A 5,561-nucleotide genomic window follows, 5' to 3' on the forward strand; every position below is an offset into this window, starting at 1 on the left:
GTAATGAACAACGTACACTTAGTAAACAGCACACACCAATGTAAGTAGCGTACGCCAATATAAATAACAGAAGCCAATGTAAGTAGTGTACGCCAATGTAAATAACACACGCCAATGTAAGTAATGCACGCCAATGTAAGTAGTATACGCTGTCAGCCTTAACCTGATTTACGCTTTACCCATGTAAGCTAGCGTCAGTATCGTACAGTACATTCACTAGTACGGCTGCGCGTCAGCATCACACAGCGCAACTTCAGCACAGTCAGGACCAGCGCAATTTACACAGTGCGCGTCAGCATTACCCAAATACAGAGCGCAAGCAATAAACGACCTTACCGTCCGCTGTCCACAGCACAACTCCCCCGCGCGATCACATGAATAGCCCTCACGTGAACTTGCATACGCCGCACAAACACATATGCATGTACTAAACCTATGGGCCTTAGGCAACCAATAGCGTTCGCGCATTTAGCCACTGGGCTCTTACACTCCGCCCAGTCACCAACACACATTGAATTTACGTTAGTGCAATAGGGATGACGTTGTAAATAAACTAGCTATAAGTCCCTACACTTTCCGCTACAATACATTGAAGAGTGTTACTTCGTGAAAACGAAAATGTACAGTTTCGCAACTTTTTCGGTTTCACGAACTAACACTCATCTTTTTTCTCTTATTTCTTGTTTATTTAATACACAAACGAGTGAAAAACAGCAGATTTAATAAAAGGGGGACTAGAAACATTGATCAGAAAGAACAAAGCCCCTCAAATGCTCGATGTGGATGGTGACTCATGTCACCATGCACACAATGCCGCAAAATATTTCTGTGCGCCATTTGAGAAATATGTGGAAGGGTTGTTGACAAGTTTGTTCAATAACTTCAAATGGTCTGCGTATAAGAAGGAAGTGCTAACTATGGTATGTGACACACTTGGTATCAAAGGTACATCACCTGAAAACTATGTGAGCCATAGATGGTTATCAGTATATGACGTAAGTGTGGATACAGTACGTATGTGGGATGCATACATTGTCTTTTACTTCGCATTCCTATCCGACGATGACCGTGTCACCTACCACTCATGTGTTCTTGACATATACAAGAAGTGCAATGTTGGCAAGAAGAATCAACAAGCAATAAAAGAACTGCAAAACCAAATGCGACCAAAGATGAAGACAATGACCAAAGAGGGTGTGGAAAGAACAAACAGAATTGTGCAGAAACTGTTCTTCACAGCTCCAAAAACCAAAGCCCTACTTCATGTATTTATTTCAGTACTTCCACTTCTGAAAAAATACGTGATGCTGTTCCAAATGGAGACAAGTCTGGTGCCCCTTCTGAATGACAAACAGACCGAACTGTTGAAGAATTTCTTGTGTTGTTTCATCAGACCAGAGAAGCTCCGTGAAATCACACCAAGAGGATTAGTTCAGCTTCAGGTAGATGACAAGACAAACCGCCTCCCAGATAATGCAATATTTCTGGTGAAGCACATTCAGAGTAATCTGCCAAAGACAATGGCCCAGGAAGTGACCAGGACACTTGTTAATGCCTATGTCAAATGTGCTGAATGTCTGCAAAGAAAAATGCCAGTGAACAACCAGCTGTAAAGGAGCATTTCAGCCATTGATCCAATCTGCAGGGGGCACACCACTACACTGAGGTACCTCCTTAGGCTACCCCAGTTGGTCTCTAATGTATTTACGGACGATTGTAGCAAGGAACAATTTGATATTGAAGCACGTCAATATCAATTAGGAAGTACCCCTAAGTCAACAGAAGGAAACACTGACATTGTCAGTTTCTGGAGCGGATATACCAGCACATACCCAAACCTGACCAAAATGGTGTTTGCCTTGCTAAGCTGCTTCCATTGCCCAGCTGTTGAGTCATCCTTCAGCATTATGAAGGATGTCTTGAACAAGAAGAAGTCAAGCTTACAAGTCGGCAGCTTCTCTGCAATCCAGACTGTGAAGTACGAGCTTATGTCAAACAACAAGACAGCCTTGCAGTATTTTGACAGGGCAGACCCATCCTACACTCCTGTAAATACCACCTTGTGCAAAAATATGCGGACTGCATACCGCACGTATACAGATAACAAAGATGCAAGGAAGAAAGAAGAAGAAAAGAAAAACAAGATGGGTTTCGAGAAACCGGTATAGACAGTCACAGTGTCATCAAAAACCCAAACTAAACTTGAACAATTCAAAAGGGCACAAGAGGATCTTGAAGAACACCGTGTAAAAAACACAGAAAAGGGCCTTATAAGGTAAGGAGAGTCCCTTGTGAGGTTTGCAACGGCCAGACAGCATGAAAGAGTTACATGTAGATTTAAAGGAAGTTTATTTTTTGCGAGGCGGGGCTTTGGCAGACTCGCACTCCAAACCTCAATTTCAACACAGTTTTCATATACAAGTTGGCCATTTAGGCAGTTTCATGCCAATAAATGAAAAGTTAATTTAAAAACATGCATAAATTGTAAAACATTTTTGACCAATAGTTGGCCCAGGAGGCTGTAAAATGCACCATGTTACATGTTCAGTTTTCCTTCACATACTCCGTTGCATTATTTACTCTCAATTAAAAGCCAGATATATACTGTGATTATTTCTACATGATTTTACAACAACAAGATAAAACAAATCACTCATTTCACTTTCTCTAGAAATATCTCAAGACTCAATTCAAATTTATAGATGATGATAATTATAAGAAACTCAAAACTCCTTGTTGATGATCGTAAGGGTACATGGTGAGATTTAGACAAATTTGGACACAGTTAATATTGTGAAATTTACAAACATTAAATGCATCTGATTTCAATCAAAAATCCAAATACAACAAACCCAATCCGATATTTTCGATATTTGTCTCGATAATAAACATTTACCAACCCTGCTTTTGTATAATTTATATTTTCAACCATTTTACATGTTGCCTTTTGTTCACATAATTACTGCTTTCCATTATGTACTCTCCATTAAACCCAGATATATACTGTGATTACTTCTACCTAATTTTACAACAAGATAAAACGGTTCACTCATTTAACTTTCTTTAGAAATTTTCAAAGACTCAATTCAAATTTATAGATGATGATGATTAGAAGAAACTCAAAACTCCTTGTTGATGATTGTAAGGGTACATGGTGAAATTTAGATAAATTTGGACACAGTTATTATTTTAAAAGTAACAATCATACAAGCATCTGACTTCAATCGAAAACATTAATAAAACAAACCCAATCCCATTTTTCAGATTTTTGTTTCAATTTTTATACAAAATTACCAACCCTGCTTTTGTATAATTTATATTTATACCATGTTACATGTTTAGTTTACCTTCACATATTGATACTCCATTGCATTATTTACTCTCCAGTAAAACCCAGGTATAATTATACTGTGATTAACTCTACCTAATTTTACAAGAACAAGATCATGTCCTAACTCCTAACAAAAGCTATCAATTATTTCACCAAGTTAAAATCACAACAAATATTGCCCCTCTCAGAATGTCCATCTGTAATTATGGTGTAATTCAAGTGCATGTTAACAATCATTCGTTCAATTAAAATCTTTTGCTACTGCTCTAATTGTAACACTACGACCAAGACTTGTACTATGGACCTCAGAATTATAAAACCTGATGATGAAACACATTTCAAAATGCTTCTCCGTTGTCATTTCTCGCTGGATTTTCGTTCTGTTTGTTTTATGTGATACGGCGAGGTGGGGCATTAAAAAAAGTCTGAATGTACCAATTAATTAATTATGCAAAGTTATGCAAATTTATTCTTTTTCACAAAAAAAAAAATTCTTCTCCTTGTGTAGACCGATTTTGATTCTGTTGTTTTATCCCGTAGAGTGGGGTACACAGAACACGAACACAGAATTTTGACATTTAATTCCAAGCATTAATTCTGAAAATTTATGGGTGGCTCGTATTATCATGAAAGCGGTAAAAAGAAAGTTCTTATAAAATAAATAACTTTACATGAACATTGTAGGAAATGTTTTTATCTTTCTTTATGATTTTTCACCCGGCTGGGCCCTCATGCACGGTAAATAAGGGGGGGGGATGTGAGGAAGAAAAATATATAAACTGTATTACAAAATTATTGCATTAGTAATAAGTGAAGGCCTGCAGGAACGTCCGAAATCAACAATGAATATCTCGCGGCGGACGCGGTGATGCCACGGTAGTACAAGTGTCGAAACAAGGAATGAGATGGAGCTGAAAAGTTCTGATAATCATTAGTCAGGTTCACTATGTATTTTTGTTCAAATTTTTTGGAGATTAGCCAAACTGTACATTTTTAGAATCTTCAGAGCATGGAGAATCAGAAAATCAATGTTGGCATTTGCGTAGACACCTGCATGGCGGCCATCTTGGATTTTCAAAATGGCCGCCATAAAATACATAATTTGCCCAGTTTTCGGCTTCTAGTCAACCAAAACACATAATTTAAGAGGCTAATAATATGTTTTCTGGGTCAAGGAATCTACTTAAAGCCTCACAATAGTGCGCAGGATTATAGAAAGCAACAAAAAAGGTATGTGAAAACCATTTTCTTTATATTTGTGACATATCAGTGTTACGTAATACATATTTTGCGCTATCTCGGTATCTAGTCAATCTATAAACTTATTTAAGTATGTAATCCTATATTTTCTGGTCTAGTGAATCCGATAAACTCCTCAAAATAGTGCTCAGGATTATATCAAAGCAATAAGCAATGGTAAATGAGCACCACTGTCTTTATGTTTGTGATTGACTGTATAACATATAGTCAATGTAAGTTATAGGTACATGTACGGTTTATAAAGCAAAAAACAAAAGCCTTGTTAGTTATTAGCTTAAACTATATCTTGCTTACACAGGATCTACTAGGTCGATATTGTTCACGATTATGCTTTCACAAATCTTCATCACTGTCCTGAGTGTCACTTTGGGCAATACAGTCCGCATCATTTTCGCAGTCACTTCCACACAAACAAAGGTCTGTGCAAGCCAAGTTGTGTCTCCTGCATGAACACCTCTGGGATGTGCAATGGGCTTTACACTGACATCTCACCAACTCTACAATGGCCTGTGGTGCAGGTGGAACCTTCGTGGTGGTAGGAAGTATCTCATCATGGTCATTCTGATAATAGCCATGTTGGAGTGGGTCAAAAAGACGTTGCCACGTCAAGGTGGCTTGGCACCACACCCTACTCTGTACGCGCACACGTTCAATGTGCTCCTCAAGGGCACCAACTGTAGAAGGCAACTTGCTGCTTTCTGCCAGATGTTTACAAAACAGATGCCACCTCAGGTCAGGAATACTTGTTATATGGATGCCCTTCGGGCAGTACATTAAGCATACAAACTTGGCTAATGCACCATTCACCTCCTGTGTTAGGTCGCCTTCCTCTGTCAGTTTCATCAGTGCTGAGATGATGTCCCTGTCAACCTTAATGTACTGTTGAAACCACTTGGTTTTTCCTACACCAGAGAATCTTCCAACATTGTCCGCTCCGGTGAATGCATGGAATACCAGTAATGCTACCGCC

The sequence above is a fragment of the Patiria miniata genome, unplaced genomic scaffold (genome assembly GCF_015706575.1).
Source record: "Patiria miniata isolate m_02_andy unplaced genomic scaffold, ASM1570657v1 HiC_scaffold_26, whole genome shotgun sequence".
Taxonomy (NCBI): Eukaryota; Metazoa; Echinodermata; class Asteroidea; order Valvatida; family Asterinidae; genus Patiria; species Patiria miniata.